General features: G+C 44.2%; 1 protein-coding gene across 5 annotated transcripts in view; it reads right to left on the bottom strand.

Annotated features, from left to right (window-relative positions):
- Fbxw11 (F-box and WD repeat domain containing 11) overlaps positions 1-21,583 on the bottom strand; it is a 99,593-nt gene that overhangs the window by 34,209 nt on the left and 43,801 nt on the right. The gene's annotated exons all lie outside the window — the stretch shown is intronic.

Genomic DNA, 21,583 nt, shown 5'->3' with positions numbered 1-21,583 from the left:
GGCATAAACTTAAGATCTCAAACTAAATAATGGATGCAAAGCCAAGAACTCTGGCTTGCGGCTAACATGCCATTCTGGGTCAGGAAGCTAGCTGCATCTTCCATAAATCAACAGTAAGCATACAGTCTTCATTCTGGAGGCTGACCATGACTGAAAACCTGCTAACGTGTGGGGTCGGGTGGAAGTACACCTTCATCATCATTGTTGTTCTATGGCTTCTGGCAAAAAATTCAGAGATTCACAAGTTCCCAATGGATGAATAAGATGTCTCCTAGAATGCCTGCTATTCAGTAATGTACCCCATCCACCAGCAATCACAAGTGACAAAGCCCTCCAAGCACCTCCTTCCATAGCTGTTTTAGGGAAATTGTCTTGCCATCTCCCCAACAGCTATGGAGAGGTGCCCCAATGTTCTTTCTCAAGAGGACACTGTTAGTCACTAACGATCTGGCTTGCCTTCAGAACACATTTCTTTTTCCATTTTTGTATTTACTACACAAAGAAACTCTGTGTAACTATCCCTTCCGGTGACCTAGTGGCTCAACAGACGCCCATTAACTGGAGATTATCGTGACTGGGTTTCCCTTGAACTGGTATCTATCTAACAGCTAGGCGGAGCCTTGGTGAGAAGGGGAAGTGGGAGGGCTGTGATCTAAAAGAAACCGCTCACTAGTGACCAGGGGCTATCTCTCTAAGGTTCCTTCCCAAACCTAGAACTCTCAAAGATTGGAGCACAAAACTTAACTCCAACATCGGTCCCACAGCATTTTCCGGAAGGTTCATTACAGATCTATCAAAGTTATCAACATTACGGGATCTGGTTACATCTTCGGGGCTAAGCTTCTTTCTCAAACCCTCCTTACTTTTCCTTTACCTTTTAAGTCCTGAAATGTTTGGGCTCCACCCACAGAGAACTTCCCAACAGACCAATGGGAAATCCCCAAAGGTCACCTTGAGTCACCACAGAACAGGAATCACTACTGTCTGTCTACCTTGGTGGCACACAGTAAGAGAGCCAGAGCAAGCTAGACTACTGACTTGGTCACTCAGTGTGGGACTTGGGGGGAGGGAAGTCACTCATCAAACAGAGAGCCACGGGGTGTGGTGAGCCCACCAGTGCTGTGCCTGGTGCTAATCTCTGGTCAAAGATGCCCTCCTTCCCTGCGTTGACGCTACTTTCCCAAGGCTACCTTCACATATTTATAACTTCAGTGACCTGGGCACAGTAGAATGGAAAATCTTCCACAATAAAATCTAAAAGTCCCAGAATGTCAAGGCCAGTGACAGGGTGCAGGAAATGGGGATAGGGAGGGGAGTCAGTGGTCAACCTTGAACCAGAAGAAGAGGGAGAAGAAGCAAACGAATGCTATGCTTGTGGAGCACCCCCATGTCATTACCCTTACAGCCACCTGGAACAGCCCTGGAGACTAACACGACCATCAGCTTCCCAAAGATGAACAGGCAAACTGAGAATGTGACTCAGGACCTCCTCCCTGAGTATGAAGTTACAAAGTGGCATGTCACAGCAGCAGCAGCAGCCAAGAATGACAAGGAGATGCCAGGCAGTGGTGCATGCCTTTAATCCCAGAACTGGAGATGCATGGGATCTCTGTGAGTTCAAGGTCAGCCTGGTCTACAGGGCAAGATCCAGGACAGCCAGGACTACACAGAGAAACCCTGTCTCAAAAAACCAAGAAATAAAAGGCTAGGAGACAGAAAAGCATGGCTGGAAGAGGCACAAGCAGAGGGTAGAATGATGGAAAGTGGAGAGCCAGGCTCCTCATAACTGTCTGTAGTACAGTCTAAGCTTAAACTTTCTGGAACTGAGTATCTTGGTTCCTTACTGCCTGAGTATGGCAGTTACAAAGAGTGGTTCTGACCTAAGCAACATGTGATTTGAATGAATTGGCTCCCACAGGCCCATAGAGAGTGGCACTATTAAGAGGTGTGGTCTTGTTGGAGAAAATGTGTCACTGGGGGGTGAGCTTTAAGGTTTCAAAAGCTCAAGACAGGCCTAGTAGTTGATGGTCTCCTTCTGCAGCCTGCAGGTCAAGATGTAGAACTCTCAGCTCTGGGGCTGGAGAGATGGCTCAGCGGTTAAGAGCACTGGCTGCTCTTCCAGAAGTCTTGAGTTCAATTCCCAGCACTCACATGGTGGCTCACAACCATCTGCAATGAGATCTGGCTCCCTCTTCTGGCCTGCAGGCATATATGCAGACAGAACACTGCATACATAATAAATACATCTTAGGGGAGAAAAAAAAAGAACTCTCAGCTCCTTCTCCAGCATCATGTCTGCCTTCACAATACTGCTTTTCCACCATGACGATAATGGACTAAATCTCTGAACTGTAAGCCAGCCCCAATTGAATGTTTTCCTTTGTAAGAGTTGCAGAGGGTCATGGTGTCTTTCACAGCGATAAAACCCTAACTAAGAATCAAAAATATCAGGGGTCCTGAAGATACACCAGTAACAGCCATCATTACAGTGGAGGTTTTGATTCATCTGTTTAAAGTAGCAAAAGCAGTATTTGTACAGCTGAGAGGAAGATAGCTCCTCTGAAGAAATGCCAACTATTCTCTTCAGGCTGGACTACAGAAGCTAACTGATTACACTTCAGTGATCCCCTCTAGAAGGCCAAACAAGCTCCCCCTCCTACATATTTTCAGCTCTCTTATATAGTTGAAAAAAACTACCAACAGAGGACAGTACTAAAGCTACATGGATGAGGTTGGTTATCATGACTTCCCCGCAACTCTACAGCTCCAGCTCGGGCCCTCGTTTTGCTAAAAGCACCTAATTACTGGACCACAGTCCCAGTAAATCACTTCCAAAGAGTATTTAATTCTATACAGCATGAGAGATGTCAGGAGAAAAAATGACCTGGAGCCCAAGGAAGGCTGAGAAACGCTGCCTATGCACATGAGCGTGTACACACATCACCTGCTAGAGTTCTCACACATCCCAGTAAGTGACCGACTCCTCGCCTTCTGTAAGGAGCTACAATACAACTCTGAGTCAGTGTAGTACTGCTTCCCTCAAGCAGCTCCCCAGGAGTAACATCTGCTGTAGCAGCTCAGCACGCATCTGCAAACACTGCACTATGGCACAGTCTTCGTCTTCCCACTTCCACAAAGGAAAGAGCCACTCTGACAAGTGCAAGCAGAAGCCACTTCTCCATCACCTTTCTCAACCTGCTCTGCAGGGTTGTGGGGAAGTGGTGACGGCAACAGTGCAAACGTCTCAGAAGAGCTGTTTGTGACATGTCGGCACCACACACACGCACACATGCACGCACACGCACATGCTAACTCACTATATCACTGAGTTTGACTTCTTTTAAGGTCCAGGGTTCAGGCGGAGTCAAGGTTAGTGACACACATCCAAATTCTCAGGTGAAACCATGGGTCAGCCAGTCAGAGAGGTTGAATACCCATCTGGCTCATCCCTCATCCCTGCCTGCTTGTAATCACTTCTTGTCTCCTACATCTACCTGCCAGGAGCACAACGTGCAAATATGTAAACACATAAACCTACTTACTCTGAACCCACCACCAAACAATACCATCCAGGAAGCAGCAGCTGAGATCTGGGGAGGCTGGCCTGGGTACTAATGGTATTTAGGGACAGAAAATACCTTGTTATAGCAGCTGCATTATGAGACATAAGAGGCATCTCAGGCCTCTACCTAGGCCTGAAGCATGGCAATGTGACCATCAAAACTGTCTCTAGATTGCCACTTGTCCAGAGAAGAGGAAGGAAAAATCACCCTGCCCACTTGAAGGGGAAGTCCTCGAGAAGTGTCTGCTGCGCACTGGCCTTCAGAAAGCACCACAGACCCTCTGCTTGGCCCCAGGGACAGTATGTGAGGCTCTTCTCATACGGTGTAACTGTAGCATGGCAGAGTAGCTCTTTGTGGAGTGTGAGGAGATTATATACACACCTCTAGGCTAAGTCCTGCTTACCATAGCCTGCTTACCATCAAACTAGTTATTTGAGAGTCTTTAATAACAAGAGTTCTTATTAGAGATCCATGGGCTTTAGGAAAACTTTTATAAAAGTTCTTTGAGTAATTTTGATTTATGTCTCTGTTTAAATCTCACTGCTATGGCAAAACCGTGTGGCTATGTGGCATCAGGAGCCCAAGGAAAGAAGTTCCACTGATGCCACAATGTACCCAACCCAAAACACAAGACTCCAGAACTGCCAAATGCCACTAGAATCGAAGGCATTGCTGGTATCTTCTGCAAGTGATATTCAATTACATTAAAAACAGCATTTACATACCTTACCTGACAGCTCCCCCAAGGGTAGAACTACCGACAGTTCCATTTTAAAACCATGCTGTGCAAGCACCGTGGCCACGTGCAGAAGGCAGAGTGCCGTTTGCAGTTGGTCGTCTCCTTTTGCCTACTGTGCGGGTCTCAGGGACCAAACTCAGGTCCACAAGCTAATTCACCTTTACCCATCAAACATTGCTCTGCCAAAAAACATTACTGCTCAATGATTGCCCACATCAGTCAGGCTTTGAAACTTTGAAAACTTTATGTGAATTACCTCTATTCCTTACAACAACCTATATGACAGTACATATATTACATTCTATTCTACCAATGGCGAGAACCATGACTCAGACATACTATGCAATTTGCCTGATGTCTCCCATCAGTAAGTGTCAGACGTCAAAGTCAGCCTCTTACTACACACGAGTACCCCTCAGCAACAGAGCGAGTACCCCTCAGCAACAGAGCGAGTACCCCTCAGCAACAGAGCGCACACAGCAGCCGAAGCCTTGTGAAGACCCCAATCTTGTTCTGAAGACACATTTTCTACTATCACAACAAGCAAACTACAGGCACTGAGGATATATGGCCTTCAGAAACACCATTCTGTACAGGTCCCCAGTAGAAGGACTGCAATCTCAGGTTTCTGAGAGGCTGAGGCCGGGGGATCACTGGGTTTGAGGCAGCTTAGGCTAGAGGGTAAGTTCCAAGCCACCAGGGACAATTTAGCCAGACCATGTGTCTCTGGACTACAAGTAAAAAGAAGGCCGGTACACCTGGGGAACAGAGTGCTGGCCTGGCACACACAGGTCCTGGGTTCCACTCTTAAAGCAGACCCACCAAGCATGCCGAGCATTAATCAAGCAGTATAAATTTTCATCCTGAGGGAGAAACATGGGCTTGATTAGTTGGATCAATTAGTGAGATCTCCATTAAATGTATCCAATCAAAGATAAAAGAATAAAAACATTACAGTTTTTTTTTTAAAAGCTACTTTTGAAAATGTCCTAAGATACATACAGTAGTCAGTCTATGAAAAAGGCTCAGGAGAGGTAGCCACCTTCTCCACAGTGACTCTGCTGACACTTCTCTCAGACTGGAACAGGAAAGCTCAGCAGATGTCAAGTGAGTGAGTCTCAGCGCTTGCTGCCTTCTCAAACAGTCCTGACAATGCAGTCTGGTGTGAACACCTCAGCTCGTTCCCCTCAGCTTGCACATGAGCAGGAGTGACGCCAACCAACAAAGAATATCTTTCACTTCAAAACTTCCCTACTTTGAGAATCATCTAAAAGGAACAGTCATTATTTTAAAAAACTGCAATTCTGCAGTAAGTAAAGACACCCTGACAACAATAAACTTTCCATACAAAAATAAGTCTCTTGTATGCTTTTCCAACTGCCGGTTGTAGCCCACGAATCAATTTAATGGGCTACAACCAGCTTTTTGTTTTGTTTTGTTTTGAGACAGGGTTTCTCTGTGTAGCTTTGCACCTTTCCTGGAACTCACTTGGTAGACCAGGCTGGCCTCGAACTCACAGAGATCTGCCTGACTCTGCCTCCCAAGTGCTGGGATTAAAGGCGTGCACCACCACCGCCCAGCCTTACAACCAGCATTTTTAAATTTGAAGAAGAGGAGGAGGGGCAGGAAGGGCAGGAGGAGGAGATGACCACATTAGGCATTCACCTAACCCATAGAGTAAAGCACAAATTCCCAGAAAAGGCTCTGGGCACAGTGGATGGGTGAGATGTGTAGGAAAATCCAATTAAACAGAAAGCAAAGATTGTCACTGCAAGCATCATAATATACAATCAAACTCCTGAATGACAACCACTTTCTAAGTCTCTGGGAAGTAGAGGTCAAAAGCGGATGAAATGGGCTTTTACATACTCAGAGTAAAATTTCACAAAGGACACCCAAAAGTTATTAATACTTATTACCGTGGTTTTCAAGACCTTTCTCTGTCTTCTCCAAGGGGAGAGGGTTTAAGTTGTGTCCGAGTTCTGTGTTTCTGAGACAGGTCTCAGCTGTCTGCCGGCCGGCACAGGTGCTGCACACCACCATACCCAACTCTGTGGCTTTCACTGGCCCTCCCTAGTGATTAGTGCTTCATTTCCACCAGAATTCCACTATATTAACTTTCCCAAGTCTGGGTTCCTCTGTTTGTCACTGTATCACTAAAATTCTTAAATACAACAGGAGTTTGTTCATTTTGTTTCTGTACATTATTCCTAGAATTATTACCACTGAGGATGGAGCTCAAAAGCAGAGTGTATACCTGCAATGAGGCCCTGGGTTCTGTCTCCCACACTCCCAAATGAAGCCATGAATGCACTCAGTCACTCCCACCCCAGCTTTCCTTTCCTCTCTTCTCCCTTGGTGCTTGGGGCCTGGTGCCAGCGAGCCAGGCACTTCTGGGCCACGCCCCAGCCCACTTTCAGCATTTAAAAATAACTGCCGTGTCTCTGGTGTGCATGTGTGCAGTACCAGGGTCTATTTACAAGTGCAGCCAGGTCACTGCAGTATCTATTTGACATTCCCCCAAAGTGTGTGCCTGGCTACAGTTTCGAAGGGTCTTCAATCACAGTATTTCTTTTTCCCTAGCCTGTTCCTACAGGGCCGTTGATTTTCCAGCCATAAGGTTCCCTTTCTGACTTCAAGTGTAATTGATAAACATGTGAAATAAGTAAAAGAACACATTACAGTATGCAGATACACAGCTGTATCTAGGTATCCATGTAGGCCTGATCTCGGGAACCTCCCCCAAACACCAAAATGGAAGGACAACTGCATGCTTGCACTTAAACTCCACACATGCTCTTTAAGTCACCCCTAGATGCCTCACAAATCTGCCCATGAAATGCTGTCTGAACAAGGAGCCATCACACTGTACTGTTCAGTGGACAACGACAGCCGGAAAAGGGTGTACACAACCATTACAGACAGAAGTGGGGTTTTCCTTTTGTTTGTTTTTAGTGTTTTTAATCTGAGGTCAGTTCAATCTCCCAGGGCAGGTAACCAGCCATCTGTATACCACAAATTGTGAAGACAGTCCAACTATTACAGATTGGTGAGAATTTTTTGTAAAATTTATTTTTATTATATGAGTGTTTGCCTCCATGTATGTATGTGCACCATATGCATGCCCTGACCGGAAGCCCTGAACTGCTGCTATAGACAGCTGTGAGCTGCCATGTGGGTACTGGGAACTGAACCCGGGTCCCCAAAAGTAGCAAGAGATACTTAGAGATACTAATTTAACAATGAAAAGGGCCTGTGCCGCATTGAATTAAGATCTTATCATGCAAATAAAACAAACTTAAAGAATAAATAAACGAATAAATAAAATGCACTTAAACATTTACTTAGATAGAAATGTATCTTCCTTAAAATAGACAGCCAGGAAAAGCAGGAGATCCATGCCAAGACCAGACACATGCTCTAGTCTTGAGGAAACAGAAACCAACTACCAAACTCTCCAGCAGGCTCTCCACTTGGCATCTCTGTGCCGACACACTCCTTCACAAACCAGGTGACAAGAAGGTTGGAAAGGACCTCCCCGGAAGAAAATTGTCAAGCACACTCCCAGCACTCAGAAGGGCTCTTTTAACCTGTAACGGGCACAGAATGGATATGGTGGGTCTGTTCACTCTACCAGCTTAGCACTTAGGATACTGACATCTGTAAATGCAGAAGTAAAATATATGACCATAATAAATCCTAGCTACTCTCCCATCTTCTAGAAACCACGCATACAGAAGTGGCGACTTCATAATCCTTGTTCCTTTCCTCTATTTCCATGTCCTTTACAAGACACACAGGAAGAAAGCCATTCCGCCATTTCTGACCCTCCCATGCTAGAAACAAAGTCACCTCAGAGACAGTCACCCTTCTTTTCCTCAAGCGCTGGTTACCTAGGCAAAAGACCTCAATTGAAGTGTTCCAAGGGGCCAGACTGTAGCTGGAGTGTAGTTCAGTGGTAGGGCTCTTGCCTATACAAGGTCCTGAGTTTGCCTCCAGCATGGGGTGGGAAGAGAATTCTGGCATCTCCCTGAGACAGCAGACAAGTCTAGAATGTACACTTAATTCTTCAAGAATGCCTTTAAAAGTAAAACTTTTTAATTCACTCCAAGAAGCCAGAGAGGAGAGGGTTTCTGTAGAAACAGCAACAACAATGGCTTAGAAGCTTGTGGCCATGAGGAATGCGCCACCAAGGGAGTCATCTACTGAAGTGCAAAGACGGACCCAGAGAGCAGGGACCCCAGCACAAAGCCTGCGCCCCGACTCAAAGCTGTCAAGTTACAAACTTGACTCCGACTCCGGAAAGTCACTGGACCCCTCTCTTGGGTAGTCCCTTCTTGTTATAAAACAGGGAGAAATCCTGCCTGTGTTGCTGGCATAGAAAACATGAAAATATCTACAATAAAACACTAATCATGAGTCAAGATAATTCAAAGCTTGCAAAATGGTTCTTTATCTAGGTTTGCTTATGCTAAAAGAAAATAAGAAGCACCTACCAGTGACATCTACCCAAGTTAGAAATACCATACCACATCACAATCACTACTTAATAATTACTGTCCAACTATAGCTTGTCAGGTCTACCTAAGATTAAAACAAAAGACCAAAGAAGTTACAGATTATATCCTGATGGTTACATTTACAATATGGTAGCTACCATTTGCTAAGTAATGAAAACTGGGGAAGAAAAAAGAAAACAAAAACAAACAAACAAGGTCCACCAAAAGCTGACCTTAGAGAAGAGAGATAGGCCAGATGGTGGTGTCAGCCAACATCTTTAATTCCAGCACTCAGAAGGCAGAGGCAGGTGGATCTCTGAGTTCAAGGTGAGCCTGGTCTACAGAGCAAGTTCTAGGCCAACCAGGGCTACACAGAGAAACCCTGTCTCAAAAACAACAACAACAACAAAAAAAAACACGAAAGAATAAAGAGATAACAGATTTAACACAATGGCAGTCAAAGTACCATGAGGCTTCTGTGGGCAAGCCTTCCCCCCCTGCCCTCCCTGCCCTGTCCCACCATCCCCCGCCACAGACACATTGAGCTGATTTAAAAGTTCATAGAGAAATATAAAGGGCCCAGGAGAATCAAAGCAATCTAACAAACGAAGCTAGGGGATCCACACCATGGAATGCCAAGCACTAGTATGTAACTATAATAAAGGACAGTTCCGCAGACAGACATGTAGACAAATGATCAATGGAAGGACACTAATCCAAACACAAATCCACATATTAAATTGACCTGAGTAAGCACTAGTGACCCTTTGGTACAGTAGGAAGAGAATTGAACTTTTTAGTTAAAACACCACAGCACCTGTTATTTTAAAGATATCTTAAGCCTTCTCCCACACAATCTATTCTACACCAGATCTAAATGTAAACAATAAATAATAAAGCTATTACTATTTACCTACAACACATTCTTAGGATCTTGGGATGGGCAAATTTTCTTAAACAGAACACATTTATTTACTGTCAAGATAAATGTGATCATTTATACTATAGTTAAATAACTCCATCCATAGAAAGCATTGCATGTATAGTGTGCACATGTGTGTGGACGTGGGTGGAGACCAGAAGTCAATGTCAGCTGTCTTCCGTGATCTCTAATTTATTTTTGAGACATTCTCTGAATCTGGAGCTCCTGTGAGGCTGGCTGGCCAGTGTGCTCCAAGGAGCCTCCTGTCTCTGACTCCCCAGAGCTTCGGTTACAGACGTGCACCACTGCCCCTGGCTTTTTATGGGTTCTGGTATCCTCCTGCTTATGCAGAGACACTTCACTGGGTGAACCATCTTTCCCAGCCTCTGACAGCATTAAGTGAGCAAGAAGTCTGCAATTGGTGACAGTGACACACGTGACAAGGGACTGCACTGCACATGACAATGACACATCTTTATAAAACTTAAACTCCACACACAGATTAAATTCCAAACAGGTATTTTACACACACACACACACACACACACACACACACACACACACACAAATAAACAAATATATATTTTTTAAAAACCAAATAACCACAGTACTGCCTCATAGAGATACAACTACAAAATGTGTATGCACACACATGAAAACCATTTAAGGCACTCTCTAGAAATTGTCTGTGCCATGTGTTGCTGTGTACCTCTATTTGTGTTTTAGAGGCTACAGTCTACTCCAGCCCATAATTTGTGAGATGAACAGGAAGTAAAGGGGTTGGGGATTTAGCTCAGTGGTAGAGTGCTCCCTGGGTTCGATCCTCAGCTCCACATACCAAAAAAGAAGAACAGGAAGTAAAGATGCTATTTTTAGCTCAATTAAGTATAACATAATAATGAACTTTTGTGCCTACAACTGCCTCTGATTTGGGTTCCCAGAAACCCAGCAGATGCCTAAGAACCTGTATTTCATAAATGGATGACCAAAGACTTTGATTCTCTAACTCCTCGTGTGTTTTCCTGAAAACAGACTTCACATCCTTTATCAACAGTCACTTCCACTCTCCACATTTCCTGCTCTGTGACCAGAGAGGACACTTCTTCCTAACAGTCACTTGGAGTCTAGGAATAGTCACGAGGCCAGCTTTAAGGTTCTTCAAACAGATTAATGACACCAGAAGAAAACTCGGGAATCTGAAGAAGAAATGAAGGAATAAATGCAAAAAAGAAAAAAAATGATAAAAATCAGACTATATACACATTAAGTTTAACTAACAAACACAAGATGTTGCTAAAAGAAACTAAGATTGAATTAAGATTTAAATTGAAAGACAACACAGTCAGTATAAGAGTCAGAAACACAATGCAATCTCTGTCACAATCCCAAGTGCTTTTGGAATAAAGAAAAATCCATTCTAAAACTTTCATGAATCTCCCACAAGACCATAAACAAGAAAAAAAAAGTGTGAAATAGGAACAAAGTTGGGTTTCCAAGAGTCTGAAATTCAAGCTCACAGAAGTAGTAATCAAACGTGGCTCCTCACAAAGACACAACAGAACAGCCAGCCGTAACAGACATGCTCAGAATACCTAATTTCAAGACCCATCCACTATTAAAAACTGCCAGGCAACACTTTAAACACGATTGCCTCTGATTTAATTCCCAGAGCCCCAGAAGATGCTTGGGAACCTGTACATAAGACCATAAGGGATACTGAAGTTAAGACTTTCAAACATCTATGCAATCCCAGCCCCCTGAAGACAGAGGCAGGTGGATCTCTGTGATGTGGCCTGCCTGGTTTACAGAGTGAGTTTCAGGCCAGCCAGGGGTATGTAATAAAACCCTATCTCAAAAAATATTTTAAAAAGTAAAAAATAAAAATGTACCTAACACATTAGTTAATTAATGTTACAAGATGAAATATTTCCCTCACACTCAAGAACAAAGCTAGAATGTCCATTCATGTACCAGAACAAATTTTACTAGTCACAGCCAGTGTAGCAGAGCAAGAAAACACAAAACACTAAAAGTATCACTGGCAGCATACTTGTATAGGAGGAGCTGGAGGAAGAGGAGGAAGAAGAGGAAACCCATACAACAAAGTAAAAGTAATACACGACACTAGCAAAGCCACTGGACACAAAGAATGCAATCATCAAATAGTAACACGACACCCAGGCACTCGGCAAAGCCAGAAGGCACAGACAGCAGCAGCAGCAAATGAAACGAAGCCTGGTACTTGGGGGTGCCTCCACAAGCCATAGGCAGCACAGACATGACATCAGAGTTTGTGTCTGAGTGTCACAACTGATGGGGTGTAGGGTAACATGGTAAGAGGCAGCCAAGACAATTCTTAAAGACAAAACATAGCTCTGGACAGCACTCTGTAGGAGAAAGTCCTTACTTAATAAAGAAGGTCTACAAAACTAACACCAACCACACTTACTGGAAAAAGTCAACTTTCTGGTTAAAGTCAGAAACATCAATACTTTCAGTAGCATACTAGAAATCTGAGCTAGTAGTGCAAACACAGGATGGGAGGATGGTAAAACTTTTGTTCACTTAGGACATGGCTAAAAAAAAAAAAAGAAAGAAAAAAAAAAAAAAAAAAAAAAAGACTGAAAAGGGGCCTGGAGAGGGAGTTCAGGGTTAAGAGCACTGTCTGCTCTTTCCAGAGAACTGAGTTCAGTTCCCAGTACCCACAGAGCGGTTCACAAATGTTTGTAACCATCATTAATTTTAATTGACAACCACAAGATGTTGCAAAAAGAAAAGACACAAACATTTAGACACCCTGTTTCCACAGATCACAAGACTTAAACTGTAAGTATTACCACAGAGTCAGAAACATAATGCAGTCTCTGTCAGAATCCCAAGTGCTTTGGGAAGAAAGAAAAATCCATCCTAAAACATCTGTGAATCTCTAACAAGATCACAAATAGAGGGGAAAATTTGTGAAAAATAGGAACAAAGTTGGGTTTCCCAGGGCAATCAGATTCCAGGGCATCTGATGCCCTCTTCTGGCTTCTAAGGGCACCAGACACCACGCACAGACATACATGCAAACATCCATACACACATTTTTAAAAAGTAAATAAAGCCAGATGGATCTCTCTGAGTTTAAGGCCAACTTGGTGTACAGAGTGAGTTCCAGGATGGCCAGGGGTACACAGAGAAACCCTGTCTTAAAAGCAAACAAAAAAGCACCCACCCCAACGCCAAAACCTCACAGAGGAAACACAATACATCATGGGTAGAACCTAACAGACCAGAGTCCTAGAAGGAAAGTATCTGGGATCTAGCCCAGGAGCAGAAAGCTTGATCAGCACACACAAGGACCAGATTCAATCCCAACCACTGGGTGGAGACAAAGAAGAAAACAGAATCCTGGAATGATTCTCCATACACTTTTCTCAGGACAAGACAGCTCAAGAGGACAAACTGAAGCCTAACTGATAAGGTGGGCAGGTCTTAGAATTAGGGACCAAACTTCACACTGCCTACTAAAGAGATTTAAAGTAATCTGCTTTTCAACTGTGCCTAAAATGGACAAAAGCTGACCATATGCCAAATCATAAAGAAATAAGCTCCAAAGCAAGAAAGATTAGAAAATGATAGTTTGTGATATAAAGAACATCTTAAAACTGGGATTTTTTTTATAATTCCCAAAATAGTAATTCTTCAAAAACTAATGCTACAGGGCCACCCAGTGTTCAGGAATAATCATCTGTGGACTGGTTGCTCTGGACTTCTCTGGTTTTTGCTTTATAACTTGCTGTTGGAAAAGATAGCTAAACATTATACAAATGTTTTCCCCCAATTTATAAGTCAACACACCTCAAACACACACACACACACACACACACACACACACACACACACACACACACAAACTTCTCATGGGGCAAAATAAGTAGATGCTCAGGCTCACAAGGAAACATGAACCTGTATGAATACTCAGGAAAGAGGAAGGGAGAGAGGAAGGGAGAAAGAGGGGAAGAGGAAGGGGAGCTTCTTGGGGGAGGGGGGTCACCAAGCCTCTCTAATGGAGGAGCTTCTGGAACACTGAGGCAAAGGAAACTTTCAATGTTTGCAAGCCTCAGTCTCTGTCCCGAGTACTCCCAGTAGTTTTCTGCACAGTATGAAAGCTAAGGCATCAAGTAAACAGCAATGGTTGTGTCCACGTGACTGTGTTTACACAGCCAGAGCTGGATTTGGACTGTGGGTCAGTATGCCAAATTCTGGGCTAACAGTAGAGAAAGCCCAGAAATAGACCCCAGTACTCATGAAAACTTAGCCCAAGATAAACAGTGGCATCTCAAAGACTGTGTAGAAACTCTGAACAAGTGATGTGGAGACAACTGGCCAGCAACTTGGGAACGTAGAATTAAATCTACACTTCACAGAACCTACTTCAACACATATAAATACTGGAGGGAAACATGGATTAAATTGTTATAACCTAGGACAGCATGTACAGCCCTTTGGGAAGAAAATCTGGTAACATGTACTTATTCATCTAACAATACTACCACTAAGAATTTTCACTAAAGAAATACTAAAATTCAACCATACTATGAAAATACTTGTAGTACACTGTTTCTGGGCATCAGCGTTACAAGGCTGGCACCGTTACAAGTTCAACTATCTCATCAGCTCAAGTTTGTTGTTTTTTAAATAGTAAAAAGTGTTCACTTAGTACATTTACCTTTCAGTAATGTATTTCCTAGGTCCTAAGACTAAACAAAGGAAAAACTGGAAAGTCCAAGTCATATTTCTGTGTTTGAGAGTGAATTACAAACTAGGCATGGTGAGCCATGCCTTCAATTCCAGCACCAGAGAGGCAGAGGCAGGAAGATCTCTGAGTTCAAGACCAGTCTGGTCTATAAGCGAGTTGAGTCCTAGGACAGTCAGAGCTACACGGAAGGAAAAACCCTGTCTTGAAATGTCATAAACAAACAAGCAAACAAATAATGATCAAACAACCAAAAGGAAGCTACAGATATAGAAAGGTTGTCTAGTTGGGTGTGGTACCTCAGTGAGGCTGAAGAGGTGAGGAAGAATGCCACAAGTGTGAGGTTAACCTGGATTACACATGAGTTCCAAGAAAAGTAAGGACAATTTGGAGGCAGTGGGTACACATCAGCAGTGTAGCACATGCTTAGCATGCAAGAAGCCCTGGGATCAATCCTCAGCACCAGTACCACCCCCCACCAGCCTCAAGACAGGGTTGCTCACTATGTAGCTCTGGCTGTCCTAGAACTTATTACATAGACCAGGCTAGCCTTGAACTCACAGAGATCCTCCTGCCTCTTAATCCCAGCACCAGGCAGGCAAGGTGTGTGCCACCACTGTGTGAGCCAAGTTCAAAATTTTTAAGAAGTGAGCACTCAGTTCCCTAAAAAATGTAAATTAAGACACCAATTTCTCTTGCTGGGTTACTACCCACCAATGCTCCGGAGCGGAAAAAAAACAAAAAGGTTGCCAAAACCCAGTCCTCACACGCATTTGGAAACTAATACTCAAGCAACTGTAAAGCTGGATGTGGTGACCATACCAGTCAGGAACTCCCAGTTTGGGAGGCTGAGCAGGAAAGACCTTACCGAAGGCTAAATGTTAGAATGGGGCTGTATGTACTGGGGCTGAGGACTGAACTCATGGTGGTTTCCATCCATAAAAAAGTGGAGGTTTCCAGAGGGAAACAAACTCTATTTCCTAGCACTCTGGCTGGGCCCAGAAGCAATGGCATCGCAACAACACTAAGCATGAACTCTTGTATCTGAGTATCGGAAAACCCAAGAGTCTGGAACGTGTTGCAAATAAATGTACAAAGCACTTAAAACAATGATAAAGGCAGATCAGATACATGAGCTGCCCTTGAAGCACCACTAGCTAAACTAAGCAATCTGACCATCAAAATAATGGCTAGCAGACTACAGCCTACAGAAGAAAACCAACTATCCTGATAATACATGAAAATGAAATGCCAATGAGACCATACACCTCCATAGATTCAAAGGACCTCTCTATGAAACAGTGACTTACAATGAAGTGAGCTTGCTGGGCTCTATTTAAATCAAGTAATCACTGTGTAGAAGATAAATCAAAATTACACATCCATATAGGACATTATGGGGAGCTTTGGTGAAACTTAGGTAGGGCCTGAGGCCTGAATGTCAACACTGTGTCACTGTTTACTCAGTTAGACTGCAGGACACTCTCCCTGCACTAAGACAGAGGGCAAGAAGGCAGCCAGCTTTGCTTCCAAGTCTTTGGAGACACTTTTTTGTAATGCACCTGCAGCTGTTCAGTAAGCCTAGGGCCAACCCAAACAGAGAAGAGGCAACCTTGCAAATGGCTTGTTCACATTCATACCCAGCACTTCAAATTAGGGAGCATACCACTAAGAACGGATATGATCAAGCATTTGAAACACCCTCCCTCCTTTCAATGTAAAAAGAATCAGGTTTATCTATTTACTTGTTGATTTACGCAGTGCGAGGGTCTTGCACATGGTCAGCAAGCTATCGCTACATCCTCAGTCCTAAGAGTTTTTCTCTTTATTAGGGTGTAAAAAACCACTTTTTGTTTTGTTTTTAAAACATTAAATCTGGACTAGGGAAATAGCCAAGTAGTTAAGTGCCTTACTGGAACCCATGTAAAAAGCCAGGCAGGCATGACAGCCAATCCCAGCATTCCGGAAGTAGACAGAAATCCCTGGGGCGAGATAGCTAACTAGACCTACCAGAATCGGGAAGCATCAGATTCAGCAAGAGACCCTGCCTCAAGAGTGGAAGGACAGCCAACATAAACTGCGGTTCCACAGTATATCCATACACATGTGAACATTCAAACAGATACCTGCACACACTTACATCCTTTCTACAAGTTTTTTTCATCCCTGGGGTCCTTCCTTGCCCCACCATCCTCTTCCTCTTCTGAACTAGTTCTCAACCCCACCACATCTTTTCCTTCCATTTTGTTTTTGGTACCCACTGAGATGAATGAGGGCACCTTACCAGCAGCTACCCCACTGAAGAAAATCTCTCTCCATTAATTATTAACTGCACTTGTATATGGTGATATTTTATTTGTGCTGAAATGTGATCTTATTTGTATGTTAATAAAGTTACCTGGAGGTCAAAGCTAATAGCAAGCCATAGCAGAAGTCTGGCAGTGGAAGCACCCTTAATCCCAATCACATGACAGACAGATCTCTGTGTGTTCAAGGACACCACCAGCTTGGAAACACACGCCTTTAATCTCAATACCAACCATAGAGACCTGGAGGTCTTGTATAGACAGGCAGTGATGAAGAAGTCATGTGGTTGGGTTTACAACCAATGAGAAGGCAGAACAGAAAGTCAATAAAAGACAGATACACAGGAAGTAGTTCTCTTTCAGCAGGACGGATGGCAGCGAGGGATAAGAAAGGGTTTTAGTCTCAGCTCTTAGCTACTGCTCTGACCTCTTGGGCATTTGGCTCTGTTTCTAATTTAATAAGACTGTTACATCTACACTTGTATCTGCCCGAGGAATGGGGCCTCATGGCCCCTCCTCTGACTCCCTCTGGCAGAATGCTAAAGGCCCAATGTTGTGAAGGTCTGATGCTGATAATCAGGCCTGCTGGAGTTCAAGGAAGCAATGGCCACCCCTTCTCCCATCTCTTGGTTTCTTTCAACCTCCTCTTCTACAATGCCCCGAGCCGTGGCAGCATGACGAAGCTGTCTCATTGGAGTTGAACTTTTCAAGAGTCAGTGCTTCTCAGCATTCTGACCAAGTATGAGGCACAGCAATTACCACTCACTGTGACTAAGGCTGATGACGGTGCTGGTCCCTGCGCAAGAACAAAACTATTTTCAAAGGTGCATCAGGTGCACTTAGCAAAAACCACAGCAGTGGCTTCTCCCACTGAGGCCCATGGCCTCCCAGTCAAGTTCTGACCAGGTTTACGGTACCAGAGGTGGAGGAGGGGGTGTGGCCCATGGCCTCCTCAGTCACCTGCTTCTAACCAGGTTTAAAGGAGTTGGGGATGAATTCCCTCCTGAAGTGCCAGCCTCATATCTAGTCAGAGATTAACAGTTACCCCTGAACACTCCACCCCCTTAAACTATTACTGTCCGATTTTGATCTTAAGGAGAATCTGGGGCCAGCAAGGTGGCTCTGCAGGTAAGAGCACTTGCTCTGCGGGCCTGATGAGCTGAGTTCAATCCTGTAAAGGTGCAGGGAGAGAACCAACTCCACAGAGCGTCCTCTGACCTCCAGGTGTGTACATGCGCGCGCACACACACACACACACACACACACACACACACACACACACACACACACGAAAAGAAGCACCTCGAGGCAGTGCTGACTGAGGACACTAGGTTCATGTGTCTCCCCATCCATGACAGTAAGAAGTGCATCCCTGATACTTCCTATGGTGACTACAAAATTCCCTGGAGCAATTTTTCTGTGAAGAAAGTCTTTTTTTCTTGAAACTCCTTGATTCCTTCCTTCCTACCTGTCAGCACAGATACTATTACTGTAACTCTTAATTCCTTACATAGGGTAGTGCATGTTTACAATCACCTGTCTAGGACTGCCAGCATGATAGACTACAGGTGTCCCCACATTGGTACAAAATGGAGGAGACAGTATAGCATCTTAAGTATTTGTGAATGATGCCATTCTAGTTGAATCATCAACACAAAACTCTAGACACAGTGCCCAGGTAGCTCAGTCAGAAGGCCTGGGCTAATGCTGGCACAGCTGTGTGCCTGAAAATGTCTCTGGGGCTCTTTCTCATGGCCAAGTGTATCCAAAAGATCTTTCACAGGCCATGACTTCAGCTGACTCAACATATACTCAAGCTGCTCACAGTGAAGAGCTGCCATGTGTTATTAAGTCTGTCAACTTTGATGCCACAGGGTAACAGGCTTTCCAAACTTCTCAAAATAATCATGTGCCACCTTGGTGAGGGTTTGGTGAAATGTGCTCACAAGCAGAACCAGGTGGCAAGCTCCACCCAGCTGGCCCTGTGCAGTCCCAATGAAGGCAATGAAGAGGTGACCTGCATTCTACAAAGACAAGACTCCAAGTGCCAATAAGTACCAAATCGAGGGATGCTTTTAAATTACATCATGAGAAATTATAGGAAAAAGGCTAGAATAAGCATACTAAGTAGGCAGGAGTGATGGTACACGCCTGTAATCACAATACTCTGGAGGAGGGACAGGAGGATCTCTGAGTTCAAAGCCCACCTGGTCTACATAGTGAGTTCCAGGACAGCCAGTCTACATAGACTCTGTCTCAAAACAAACAACAACAAAACACCTATTCCTAAGTAAGTGTACAAGACATGAAGAAAAATGAAGCCTGTAAACTCATAAAACAGTCTCAACTACATGTAAAGCATGTATATAGAGTCAAAACTAAAACAGAAAAGGACAATATGAAGTATGTCGCCTCCCTCACTTTCCATTTTTACCCCAATTCTCTACTATAAACTATATAGTCAGAAAAGATTACTTTTAAAAGCAAAACAAAATTATAATCTGGCTTACAAGCAAAATCAATTTTCTTTTAAGGTTACTTTCCAACTCACGGAAATACTTAAATTTACAGAGCTCAGAAAACCAAGTCCAAAGTGGTCCTGCTTATGCAACCCAGTGAAAACCAGACCACAGAGTCAGAACCCTTCCCTTTCATTCCAGTTGACTGTGCCCACTCCTAAGTCATTGAGTAATTACAGAGTACCTGCCAGGAACTAGTCCAGAAACAAGCCTGTTTACCAAGCAAGAAGCAGGAAAATATGAACGGTTTATTCTCAGAACCTGGATTGTGATGGGGCAGGTGTGGCAAGAGACAGAAAAAAACAAACCAACAATCTAATTTCAGCCAGCACTAAGTGCTACAAAGAAGAAGAAAAAAAAAAAAAAAATCAAACAGTGAAGAAGCAGTGGACAGCAGGACAGCAGGGTAAGACCTCAGCAGAAAGGCTTCAGAGCAGACACTTGGTCCTCTGAGCTACCTACCCACAGTGACCTAGAAGCACTTCTCATGCATGACCAGCCTAAGACTTTGAAAAGCCTGTTTACAACCTAAAATACAGACAAGACTGTCATGACTGTACTTGAACAAGCAAAAAGGTTCCTAAGAACAGAGATTAGCCTTCCTTCAGTCCTGGCACCTCCCTTCCTCCTCTTGGCTGCAATTTTCTCACATATAAAACAGACATTAACAGGACTGGAGGGACGGCTCAGTGGTTAAGAGCACAAGCTGTTCATTCAGAGGACCTGAGTTCAACTCCCAAGCACCCATGTGGCAGCTCGCAACAGTCTGTAACTCCAGGGGATCTGGCACCCTCACACAGACATACATGCAGGCAAACATTAATGCACATAAAATAAATCATTAAGATTAGCTAGGTGGTGGTGGCGTATGCCTTTAATTACAGCACTCAGAAAGCAGAGACAGGTGGATCTCTGTGAGTTCAAGGTCAGCCTGGTCTACAAAGTGAGTTCCAAGACAACCAGAAATACACACAGAGAAACCCTATCAACAAAACCAATAAATAAATAAGTAAATAAGTAAGTGAGTAGATAGATAGATAGATAGACAGACAGACAGACAGATAGATAAAGAAAGACGGAGGGTGTAAGGGGCCAGCTCAGGAACTTGTGTATGCAGGTACATTCATTGACTGTTGAGTTCTCCACACACTGAACGGATTTTCCACCAATAACTAGACTATACTCTGAATGATTCTCCACTGCTGTAAGCAGAGAGTTCCATCTTCGGGGCCAACCACAGTCCCAATCAGCTCTAAATTCTCATCAGATACTGGCCTTATAAAAGACACTAGTTTGACCAGATTGACAGTGTGTCTGCTAAAGTAACTCTCTCCTTCCCCCCCTCCCCCACATCACAACTGTCTCTGTCTCCACTTACCTAGAGCCCTTAACCTAGCTCCCTGTGGCACCCCTCCCCCAGGTGTGGTTTTGTGATCCCCAGTTCTATGTATCCTCTTGCCTAGGCTATGGTGGTCATTTGTCTACTAGCACTAAGCCAGCTGCTGCTGGGAAACACTTTTTCAGATATGATTAGCACAGACAACCAGTAAACTCACGGTAAAGCTGACTTGTTTTCCCACATTCAATCAATGCATAGCCCTGGGGTAGAAGCTAAGGTTTGCAGGGGAGACAGCAAAATCCTGCCTGCCTTGCAAAGCTCAAACTTGTCAGCCCCACACTAAAGGCGGCAGGTTCTTCACGCCTCTTTCCTGCCTCCTTTAGTGCCATGGCTCTGGAGAAATGCTGACCTGCATGCTGGTCAGTCTAGAACTGGTCTCCCTGATTCCTTTTTCATCTTCTGGTGACAGTAGCCAGAGGGAGCCTGCTGGGATGTTAGATGGCTTCCTGGTAAAAATTCTCTGATCATTCCCTAGCTGATGATTGGTGCTTCCAGGACGGCCCTGCCTTCCATCCTCAGTGCACCTCTTACTGCCCCTACTCCACACCCCAGCAGCCTCTGCTGCTCTCCCAACACAGATGTTCCCACTCAGACCTGTACACTTGTGGGATTCCTCTCACCCACACCCTTCCTGTCAACCTGCTCGCTTATTTCCTCCAATGCTCACTCAAAGGCCCTCTCAGGAGCTTCTACTCAGTCCATGGGAAACTGAAGCCATTTCCCAAAGCTGAGCACACAGTCCCTTCCTCCTGTTTCTCTCTCACTAACATGAAGAGAGGTTTCTGGCTGGGACCGTAGCTCAGTGGGAGAATGCTTGCTAGCAGGAAGGAAGCTTCAGCCCCTTCCCTGGCACTACAAACAAATACATACAATAATGTGCTTCTCAAACAATAAGCCT

This window comes from Onychomys torridus, chromosome 8 (genome assembly GCF_903995425.1).
Source record: "Onychomys torridus chromosome 8, mOncTor1.1, whole genome shotgun sequence".
Classification (NCBI taxonomy): domain Eukaryota; kingdom Metazoa; phylum Chordata; class Mammalia; order Rodentia; family Cricetidae; genus Onychomys; species Onychomys torridus.
This window is presented reverse-complemented; position numbering and strand designations above follow the sequence as displayed.